This window comes from Trichosurus vulpecula, chromosome 5 (assembly GCF_011100635.1).
Source record: "Trichosurus vulpecula isolate mTriVul1 chromosome 5, mTriVul1.pri, whole genome shotgun sequence".
Lineage (NCBI taxonomy): Eukaryota > Metazoa > Chordata > Mammalia > Diprotodontia > Phalangeridae > Trichosurus > Trichosurus vulpecula.
The window spans coordinates 123,043,892-123,056,314 of record NC_050577.1 but is presented as its reverse complement, the minus strand read 5'-3'; the positions used below and the strand labels follow the sequence as shown (position 1 = coordinate 123,056,314).

Genomic DNA, 12,423 nt, shown 5'->3' with positions numbered 1-12,423 from the left:
TTCCTCCATTTAAAAAAATTGAGAATCAATGTGATAAATGGAAATGGAGCTTGTTTTAGAACAGAAAGAATAGGTTTCAAATTCTGGTTCCACCACCTTCTATATATCTTACCCTAGGAAAGTCACTTTAATGCTAAGGACCTCAGTTTCATCTCTTAATTAAGGAGGTTGGATTGGATGGCCATCTAAGATCCCTTGCAGCTATAAATGTGTTGTGCTATGAGGTGAAATTGGCAAGAATTGACAATTAATTGGCTGTGGATGTTGAGGGAGTGTCGGGAGTCAAGGAAAGCTCTGATGTTGCAAACCTGAATTATTGGAAAAATGGTGGTGCTCTTGGCAGAAAATGGAAATTTGAAGAAAAGATAGATTTGGAGGTGGATGTTAATGAGTTCAGTTTTGGTCATGCTGTATGAGTTTTCCTGGGTTTGATCATAATCTCTATGCAGATGATTCCTATATTGATACAGCTGGTCCAAATCTCTCTCCTGAACTCCAGTCTTCCATCACCAGCTGACTGCTGGATATTTCAGATTAGATAACCTGCAGTGATCTGAAATTTAACATGTCCAAAACAGAAACTGAACATCTATGAAAACATGGTATACCATCGACCTTTCAGTCCCTCAGGTTCACCAGCTTGGAACACTCCTCATTCTCCCTTAGTCGAAGTATCAGATCAGATGTCAAGTCTTGTCAATTTGACACACAAATACCATTCTGATTTGGCACCTTCTTTGCATTCATATAACCACCAGCCTAATTCAGGCTCTTCTTATTTCTTAACCACACTACTGCAATGACCTCCATCACCTCAAATTCCTCCTTTCTCCAATCTATCTTTAACAGTTGCCAAAATAATTTTCCTACAGCATTGATTTGGCCATTTTACTCATTAAACTCCATGAATTACCTATTATGTTTAAAATCAAATACATTCTCTTCAGCTTGACATTTAAAATCATTCACAACCCCGCTCCAACTTAACTTGCCAATCTTTTTAGATATTATTACTCAGCACATATTCTATGTTCTAATCAAAATGGCTTTCTTTCTGCTCCTCATACCCAATATGGATGGCTCTGTGCCTTTGAAAAGGTTCTCCTGTCTGGAATGCTCTTCTTCCTCTTTGCTTCTTAGAATCTGTAGTTTCCTCCAAAGCTGATCTTAAGTGATAATTTCTATATGAAACCATTCCTGATTGCTCAATTTCTGGTTCCTCTCCCCAAATTAGCTAGTATTTTCAAAATATATATCTTATTTATAGAAGCCCATATCTTTTGCCCTGATAGAAGACAATTTCCTTGAGGGCAAGAGCTATTTCATCTTTGTCTTTGTATCCTTAGCATTTCACAAAGTTGTACAACTACCTCATAGTGCTGTTGTGAGGATCATATGGGATTACATGAGACAACAATAGCAAAGCAATTAGCAATATGCCTGGCACATGGTAGATGCCTAATAAATGCTTATTCCCTTCTTCCCTTCAGAGTTGGTGTTCAATAAATGTTTATTAGTTGATCCATTTAGATGTCTATGATGACTTTCCAGGTGGAAACGTAAGGGAAAAAAGTTAATGATTTCCAAGACGAGGTGACAAGAGAGATGATGATGATATTTTGATTTACAAATTATTTTCTTTGAGTTTACAATTGAACTCATATTAGTTAATGATGGGTCCAAATGAGGAAGGGTAGAGAGAGAAGGTTGAGAATAATGCCCTGGGGTATATGCAAAAATATAGAGAAGGACATGTATGCTGATCTAGCAAAAAAGAGACTGAAAAGGAATAGTCATAAAGGCAGAAAGAACACCATGGAGAAATAGAAACAGTGGAAAAGAAAGGAACAAGGATAAAGGGCATAATCGACAGTGTCAGATTTTACAGAGTTCAGGACCTGAGAAAAAGACAATTGGATTTAGCCATAAAGAGAATGTTGGTCATTTTACAGATGGCAGTTTCAGTAACATCTAAAATTAATTAGTAGTACCTGAATTTAGATTGAAAAGTGTCTGAGAAGTGAGGAGATGTTAGAAATTGGAAATAACGTATGCACAGAACTTTCCTTTACACTTTCCTCCACTCCATTTGGCTGTGAAAGAGAGGAGATATAAAATTCTAGTTTGAGGCTATAGCAGGGTCAAATTCAGGGTATTTTTAGTTCAAAGGACAGCTGAGTAGCTTTATATGCATTAGATAAGGGTCTAGTGAATCAGCCTCACTAAGCTTACAATAGCTCATCACTATAAGCCTGGCTACTAGGTGACACATTTGTTTAGCCACAGAAGTTCAGGAAGACCATATGCTGAAGGATGCTAAATGATAGAACTGTTATGGTCTACATAGAAAGCAAACATATCCATGGCCCTGAAATCATGGATCCTTGAAGTGCTGAAATAACCCACTTAGAAGCTACACCAAAGAATACTCGTATGTGTGTGTATGTGTCTGTGTATGTTTATTGTTACCTTGGTTAGAGAGTAAGCTCCTTAAAGGCAAAGACTTTTTCTTTTTATTGTATCTCTAATACCTGAAAGGCAATGTTGCATAGTGTGTAGAGAACTAGCCTCAGATCCAGGAATACTGGATTTGTGTCATGCCACTTGTACTTGCTGGCTGGCTGTGTGATACTGGGCATTAACTTCTTATGCTATTGTCTCTTAAGAGTTTGTTTGCAGAGAAGTTATTAACCTACTTTGATGTTGGCATTGGGATTTTACCTAGGAGTTCTTATAATAATAAAATCACTGGTCCAGTCCTTATTCCCAATCAAATCCATAGTTCCTGGAATAAAGTATATGCTTACCAAATGCTTATCTATTGATCGACTGAAAGAAACATCCTTGTTTGAACTAACATGCTATCCACAAATAGTGTTAGAGTGATTTACAGCTCCATGCATTTTGAAAGTCATAGGAGCACTGAAGACTTTTGAGATTTTGCTAGTAAACTTTGAAAGAATTAGGCTCCTTTCCAAATCAATTTTACACTAACATTTGCTTATCCTTAGTTTTCACCATCTCAGATGTTTTATTTTTGTTTCTTTGTCACATTACATTTTTAGCATTGATTCCCTGATATTCTTCTCCTTGAAGGTGACCAATAGGACAATGGAGGTACCATTGATATACATAGTGAGTCTGTGGTTTATTTTGAGTTAAGAACCACGTACATACGACTCATGTGGCATGAAATATAATACTCAGGAGTTGTTTAATTAGAAAAGTTGAGCCAATTATGGAGCAAGAGTTATAAGATAAATACATATACATATATACGTACACTTATATATGTGCACATATACATATATGTATACATATATAAACATATATAAACATACATACATACATACATATATGTATGTATGTATGTATATATATATATATATATGAAACATGTCATAAAGATAACATATCTAGCACCATTACCTATGAAATGTTAAGAAGAAACAGCAACGAAACCAGAGAACTACTTCTGGTATATTAAAAGGCATCATTGTTCAGGGGAAAGAGTGAGTACCTTATGTGGAGTCAGAGGACCTGGATTCAAATTCTGACTGACAATTTCTGTGTCATTGGGTGAGTCTCTTAACCTTCTAAACCTTACTTTCCTTATCTGTAAAATTAAAGGAGCAGCTAGTTGGTGCCATAGTGCACAAAGAACCAGGCCTAGATTGCTCTTCCTGAGTTCAAATCTACCCTCAGACATTTATTGGCTGTATGACCCTAGGCAAGTCACTTAATGTTTTTTGCATCAGTTTCCTCATCTATAAAATGAATTGGAAAAGGAAATGACAAACTGTTCTAGTGTCTTTGCCAAGAAAACTCCAACTGGGGTCATGAAGAGTAGGATACGACTGAAAAATGACACCAAAAAAAATTAAAAGGATTGAACTCGATGACTCTGAGTTCCCTTTGAGCTATTCATTCATCAATTTCCTCACTTGAAAAATGAAGATATTGGAATAAATGGATTTAAATGTCCATTCCTGCTATAAATCTTTAATCTATCATAATGATATGATCTAGCTTGATGTTATAATAGAGTTCCAGACTTGCAGCAAGCAACCGATTTAGAATTCTGCCTCAGATGCTTAATATGTGACTTTAAGTCTTTTCTCCTTTTATTTCCTTATTTGTACAATAGGAATAATGATACCTACTTCCAAAGGTTCTTATGAGGAACAATTGAGATGACAAATTTAAAGCATTTTGCAAACCCTAAAGTTCTAAAAAATTCTTAGCTATTTTTCTATGACCTATTTATTGCTCATTTCACCATTTATTATTATTATTATATTATTATTATTATTATTATTAATCTTAATCTTATTCCAATGCTTCCCTCTTCCTCTAGGTGTAAAATTTTCTTCTGCTTCATTGCCTTATTATCTTGTGGATGATCTATGGAAAAATATGAACAAAAATAAGTTATGATGAAAATGCATGAATGGCAGTCTGCACTGAATGGGGAACACATATCAAGGACATCATAGATCCATTGACACTTTGATTGAAAATTACAAATATGGTCACAATTAAAAGTGATGGTAATAAACAAAACACAAAAATAATTTACTACAATTTTGAGAAAAAGTCAGTCAGTAAAAGACTTTATTCTATACATTTGTAACTAGATTAGTCAGGGATAAGCATCATTTGGCACATAAAAATATGTTTCTGTGGGGCAAGTGGGCTTTTGAATATGAGCCTTATTTCATAGTTGCTCTGAGTCTACAGAAATCCTTCATCATCCCAGGTACACAGCTAATAAGCCACTGGTCCTGGAGGCAGTTTATTTCATTTTAGAAGTGAGAAAAGTAACTTACTTAACTCTGGCCTATCATTGGCCTTAGAGGTCTAAGATAAGGAGTTCTTTCATTGGGTCTTGTAGAAGAGCTAGAACAAAGGAAGGCAAACACAGGGATTAGATATGCCTTCCAGTTTACACTAGACATGGAGCCATTTTCTAAAGTGGTATTATTTATGTCAATAAAGGTAAAATACAGTGCACCCCTCTTTCTGCCACCAGACATGATTTTTCTGCTATTAAAAGAGTCTGCTCTCAGTTCTATCAAGAGTATACTCAATGTGGTAAGCAATCAACTTTACACTCAAGGGCTTCAAAGTTTTGCCTGGACTACACTGCAGGCTAATTGTTTGACACAGGACCACTTAATTAATAATCTGTCAATGCTTCAATTTCCTCATCTTTAAAATTGGCACAACAATACCAATGTACTTCATGGACTCCTGTGAGTAATCACTAATGAATATTTATAGAGTTCTAGCAGTCACTCTTTATAAATTTCAAATGAACCAACCTTTGCAATAAGTGTGTTACTTAATTGCTTTTCTGAACCCACTATATTTCCACTTCCTTCTGTATTGTCCCTAGAATGACATAGGTACTCAATAGATGTCCTTGACTAACTCTTTAGAAAGTTTCTGCTTTGGTTCCATCCTCTACTTTTAGCATAGGAGGTACCATGCTTAGAAAAGTGCCTGCTTCATACAATGTTTAATAAATGTTTGCTCATAGGCTCATATAATTAGAGATATAAAGGACCTTAAAAGTCATCGAGGTTGACTGCTGGTAGAAATGCATGACTCTGGCTTGTCCAAACTCCTATCCAATGACTATAAGGTCTTTTGAATCTCAGAGACCCCAAAATTGTTGGCTCACCTCCAGGGTCTGAGTTGGGAAAACCACCACTACCACTCCTTCTCCTCCTTTCTTCCCATCCTTGAGCATTTCATGAGAGGCAAGAAGAGACAAAAGGAGAGGAAAAACAAGGGGGGGGGGGGAGCAGAAATAGTGGAAGATAAAATGGAGGTAATGGGAAATGGAAGTGGGGAAGGGATACCTTTGAGTAGTATAAAGGTGCTTAAAAGGAGAAGTCAAATTAAGTAGCCAAAGGAAAGGCTGAGTTTTTTTACCCAACCTATACCCTAAGGGATGTGTTAGGAAATTTCTACTATAATCCTATAAATGTGGCTTAATTTCTTCTGTGAAAAGTTTAGATTCTTAATTGCCAAGCTTGGTACTACTTTACTGCTAAAAGCTCTTAATCTTCAGCCGGTAAGTTATTATTTATTTTTGTTTTGGTTTCATTTATTTACTTTATTTCTTTGTTTCATTGTTGCAATTATTATTTTCCATATGAGAACACATCATTTTTTTTAGTTCATTCAAAAGACAAGATATCAGTACTGATTTTGTCATTTACCAACTATGTAATCATGGACAACATCTTCAAAGGTTTGGATGATAAATAGAAAGAGCTGAAAGGGACCTTAGAGTTTATCAAATCCATCACATAGGAAAACTGAGGGCCAGAGAGATTAAAGGCAATAAGCATTTATATGTTACCTATTATGTACCAGACACTATGCTACATGCTTTTCAAATATGATCTCATTTGATCCCCACAGCAATCTTGTGACGTAGGTGTTATTATTATCTCCAGTTTTACAGTTGAGGGAATTGAGTCAAGGAGAAGTTAAGTGACTTGCCCAGGCTCAAACAGATAGTATCTGAGGCTGAATTTGAACTCAATTCTTCTCGACTCTAAGACTCAGTGCTTTATCTTAGCTGCCTCAGTGATTGGCCCAAGATCACACATGTAGTAAAAAGTAGATTTGAGACTAGAATTCAAGTCGTAGCATCGTAGACTTAGAGCTGGAAAGGACCTGAGAGCTCATTAATTCCAAACCCCTCAGTTTACAGATGAAGAAACACAGAGAGGTTTGGTAATTTGCAAATCATTACTGGAATCAATTGGCTAAAGCTAGATTTGAACCTTGATCTTCCTGAATAATAGTGCAGTGCTTTAATAACTATACTATAGGTCCTTAAACTGTGAGCTAAGATCCCTTTCCACTGCTTTCCAAATCATAAAATTTCTAAGATTCAGTATTGCTTTATGTATGTCCTAGGACAGACACCAGATTTTCAGGCCCTTTCTTGTTCTTTTCCTCCTTCTCTGATTCTAATGCCTTCCCTCTGAGATTAGTTTCTAGCTAAGCTGGAAATATCTTGTAGACAGATAGTTGTTCCCATGTTGTCTCTCTATAGAGAACATGAGCTCCTTGAGGGCATGCTTGTGTTTTTGCCCTTCTTTATCTCTTCAAATGACTTACACATCTCAAGGACTTAATGAATGAATGATGAATGATTGGCTTATGAACAATACTTCTGTTCTGTTCTGTTCTGTTCTTTTCCCCACAAACCTGATAGGCTATTCATATAATTTATATATTTTTTTCTATTTTTATATGGCCCCCTTTAATATCTTTTCATTTTTTTAAATTTTCCTTGGAGTAAAATGAAGTCTATCTGATTAACTATATTAAGAGCCACATGGGAATTGGGAATCCTTATACCTTTGGGGAGAAAAGACATAAAGCTGGCAAGGGAGCAATGAGTCAAAGAGAGAAATTGATGCTATGGGATAAGGTCCCAGGTTTGAACCTGGCGCATTTGAACACAGAGACAATGAGGATCAGTGGTCAAGGAATTAAAATATGAATAAAATAGTATCTTAAGACACTGTGGATGAGGATTTGGGAATGAACAAAGGGCTCATCATCATAACTAGTGCCCAGTCCTTTCAATGACACCATGACATATTTATTAAAACTGAGTGAATTTGGGAAACCAAGAAGTTTCCATTGGAAATTTTGTGTCTTTTTCTTTAAACTACTTGTTACTAGGTTAAAAAAATAGAATTCTCCAAGGAATACAAGAGGAACAAGGATTTTCCACTAAATTGAAATATTGAGTCTGAGAATTACATTTTAATCTTCATTCTACTCTTAACCAGAAACTTATTTAATTGTGAAAGTTTCTTCTCATATTTTTTGCTATTGTTTCTTTGTAACTATAGGACAGCTAAATTGTACTAATAGAATACCAAATAATTCCCAAGACTATGCAACATATGAAAATACTGTGCCACTGTGGAATTCTGCAATTATATTTAGCTTTGTTGTGAGTCTACACTTAAAGCTTATGTGTGTATGTATATATTCTGAATTAATAAGTCAGTAAGAAGTTAAGTACCGGAGCAGCTAGGTGGTGTGATGGATAGGACATTGGCCCTGGAGTCAGGAGGACCTGAGTTCAAATATGACCTTAGACACTTACTAGATGTGTGACCCTAGGCAAGTCACTTAACTCTGATTGCCTAAAAAAAGAATTTATTAAGTACCTACTGAATGTCATTTACTGTTCTATGGATAGGTACTTACATGAATAGTGACTTATTCAAAAAGTTATCATTATATTCTTATACTTACTAACTTTGTGATCATGGGCCAATCATTTAGCCTTTCTATCCCTCAGCTCATCAAATATGTTGTTATAGTTAAGATTCTTATTTTCATTGGGGAGAGATTGTTAGAGGCAGTTCCACATACTGATACTGATACTCAACTAAGCCAACAAACAAAAAAACAATTCCAGTGTCTAACACATCATCACACACATAGTACATCCTTATTAAATGTTTGTTGAATTCCATTAGGCTAAATCAATATGGATCCCTAGGGGATAACTAATAGCAATGACTTGAAGTTACAGGGACACAGATGGCATCTTGATATGAAGAACTGCTAATATTTAGAGCTACCTCAATATAAAAATCTTTGGTAGGCAATGATCTCCCTGTCACTGGAAGTATTCAAGTGGATCACAATAAGCCTACAGTTGGAAGGGAGCTCAGATGTCAACAAGTCTAACACACTAAATTTTATAAACTAGGAAACAAAGGCTAGTTGTTTTGCCCATGGTCATAACTTCACAGGGTTCTTTTGCTGTCCCATACTGGATGGCTAGCCTTGCTGTGGAATATATTATAGGAAAGTCATGCTTCCAGATAGAACAGATAATATCGAAGTTCACTTAGAGCTATATAATTCTGTGGCTGAGCAATGTTGGATAACCAATTTAGATTCATATAACCTGAAAGTAGATGCTAGAATTTTATGATGTGTTACGACAATAAGGTTAACATTCGAGGGTTTATTAGAAAATTGTATAAACTAGGTATATTGCTGGGCAAATCTAGGGTAGTGAGAATCATAGGACTAAGACAAGGAAAGGGCATTATCATATGGTTGCAAACCATAATTTGAAAAAGTGAGAGAAGTATGACCAGACAGGTTAAATAACTTTTCAAATGTCATACACACAGTAAGTGGCATAGGTTAGAACTTGAACTCAGATTCTCTGGAGCAAGATCTAGCACTTTTCCACCTATACTACAGTACAAAGTGAGGCCTGACTGTCATTGCTATCTTTTCCATTATCTCCTTTCTGGCACAGAGAATTCTCCTGCCCACTTGAGCCAAGTGGATAGAAAGAAATATCTCAGCTGATGCTGAGAGACACGAAAGAAGACACCCCCAGCCCGTGGCTGTCCATCCTGCTGACAAGTGTGAATGGGCAAGATTCCCAACCATTCTTAACCTTGACAGGCTATTCCTGTCAAACTAGGGAGTGACATCAAGCTAGGTTGACAGCAGTCATTAGCCAGAGGGTAGGACCCATCCAGTGCAGCCACATATAGTCTGTCACAGATTCTTGAGGAGAAATTAGGGTGGGACAAGCATGAATGTGCACCTAAACTATTTCAGTTATTAAAATATAATCAATAGAGCAAGCTGGTTTTCACCCCTTGAGTAAAAATGTCTGCTAATCAGTCACTCAAGCAAGCAACAGGCATTTATTAAGTGCTTACTCTGTGCCAGACACCGTGCTATACCTTGGAGATACAACAGAGGTAGAAACAGAAACCACCCTCAAGTAGCTTATATTTTAATAAGTTAGACAACATGCAAATACGGAGGTACATATAAGATAAAGTAGGTAAAAAGTAACCTTGAGGAGAGGGACCCAAATGCAAAAAGATGTATTTTTAGACAGGAAAGCTCTAAGCTGTTGGTGAGAGCTGACTATGAATACACATATCCAAAAACTCTTATTGGATTGTTATGATATATGACTAATTTATTGCAAAGAAAACTGTTGGGTTTTCATTTTTTTCTGTGGCAAAGTCAAAAACTATTGTCCTTCTGAAATGAGTAACTGTAGTTGAATGTTTTTGATAATAGAAAATATATGTTTAGACATTAAAGTCATAATTTGTCTTTGTTTTCTACAAATTTTGCTCATGGGCAGCAAAAAACAGTGGCAATCCCACAATAACATCAAAACAACAGCCTTAAGTGGAAGCTGAAAAATGCTGATAAGATGCAGTAATTTATTGCTTTGAACACCAACCAGAGTAGAGATTGATCCTTTTGTCCACTATCTTTTAGTTACAGAAAGATCTCTGAGGCCAAAATGAAATGCTTCAGGTTAACAATGCAATAGATTTCGTTGATTTTTTTTTTATGATGGGAGAGCAAATTATTCATGAGCTTGATTCCACATTTGCATTTGTTCCTTTAGCTGGGATATGAAATTCCTATATCCTAAGCACTTCAGACATGAATCTGTGACCCTTTATAACAAGTCTCTGACTCAACACAAAAATCTAAATTACCAAAGAACATGCTTTTAGAATAGGTCTGTGATTCAATTATAATTTATTTATGCCTTCACTTCCTTTCTAACTGGCCTTACTGCAGGATAGTATTCATTCCAAGTGACACCATTGAACTGCTGTTCATGCATGGAGAAACTAAATGATCTCAAACACAAAATACTCAAGGTGATTCAGATTCTTTTTATTTATAATTTCTATTTTTTACGACAGATGAGATTTTGCTTTGCAAAACTGCTGAAGAAAATGGAAAAAAAATTAACAAAGCAATATTTTAAGCAGGACCAGATAGTTTCCATTTGTTTCTGTTGAATAGTTACAGGATTAGACAAATGCCAAAGGAAGACCTCTGGGCCAGTGATTTGCATGTTTATAACTTATGGCTCAGAACATATCTTATCATTTATTTTCATCCTTTAATTGATTATTTTTTCACACATCCTTATAGTTTCAACTTTAGATTTTCCTAATCATCTTTGAATTTAGAGAAAATTTAAAATTTGTTCATTTACTTTCCCCCTTTCTCATGGAGTTTTAAATAGCTCACATAGCAAAAGGATGGGAATGATATATGTGGTACTGTTGTTCTGACAAAGGCCAGTTCTGGAAATGCTCCAATCCAAACAGAGTATAATTATTTTCCTGGTGAGCTTATTTAGATAGTACTTTATTTTTCTGAATACAGGAAACCCATTGCCCCCAAATCTAGCTTTTCTGAAAACCTGAATGTGGTCTCTACTCAGTGTTTATTTGGTTGAGGAGAGAGGATGAGAGAGGGGGAAGAAGGGAGACAGATGGTAACCTAGTATGGCATAGCGAATGGAATGCTGGGCTTAGAGTTTGGAAGAATTGGGGTTCCATCTTACCCTTTTCCCTAACAACTACTAGCTGTGTGATAATAGGTAACTCACTTAACCCCTCAGTGCCTAAGGAAGTTCTCTAAGACTATAAGTTATATACTTATATAACTTTCTTATAACAATATAAGTTATATACTGTAAGTATATGATGCTGAGCTGCATGAGAGGATTTCTACAGATGGAATTTCTACAAAGAAAATTCCCCACATATCCATTCATACATGTTATTTACAAAGAAATTTTATTTTTAACTTTAAAATGAGTCAGCCTATATTGAGACTAAATGTAGCGATCTGTCAGAATAATCTCTGCTTGATAAGAGAAATACCTGACCATGTCTGTCCTTTCTTCAAACATTTTCAATGGTTCCCTCAAGAATAAAATAGAAATTCCTCAGGCAATTATTTATAACCCTTCACAAATCTGTTTCTAATTTGTTTTGGAATTCCATATTACTTGACTTTTCTACATTCCAACCAAAATGACCTATCACCTTTGAACTTACCATTTTATCTCCTATCTCTGTGCTTCTAACTAGTCTAACTAGTCCATCTCTCATGTCCTAATGCACATCTTCTTGCCTCCAGCTCTCCTAGCCATAGCTTCTTTCTAGCTTCATCTCAGTCACCACATCCTATGTGAAACTTTTCCTGATCCTTTCATTCTAGTGTTTTCTACCTTCCTAAAATCCCTTGCATTTACTTACCTGCATGATTGCCATAAACCCACAGCATAATGTAAGGTAAGTAAAGGCAAGGAGAGTTACTTTTTTGTCTTTTTATCCCTAGCACTTAACATGATGCCTTACATATAATAGATAATAAATGTATAATGGAATTGAATTAAACATGAGTGTATGTTTTCATTTGCCTCATTTAAGGAAGGTTAAATTAATTGCTGACATTATCCAGGATTTGAAATTTTAAGACAGATAATAAAGATAAGTGCTATCTTCAGAGGGGAAATTATGAATGATCAATGATCAATGAATGATTGTACCATTTCTCTTACCC

The 12,423-nt window shown here is 35.7% G+C and overlaps 1 pseudogene; it reads right to left on the bottom strand.

The window, feature by feature from the left end:
• The window catches only part of LOC118851051, a 56,394-nt pseudogene extending 44,272 nt beyond the window's left edge, over positions 1-12,122 (bottom strand).
• Between the last annotated feature and the right edge of the window lie 301 nt (positions 12,123-12,423).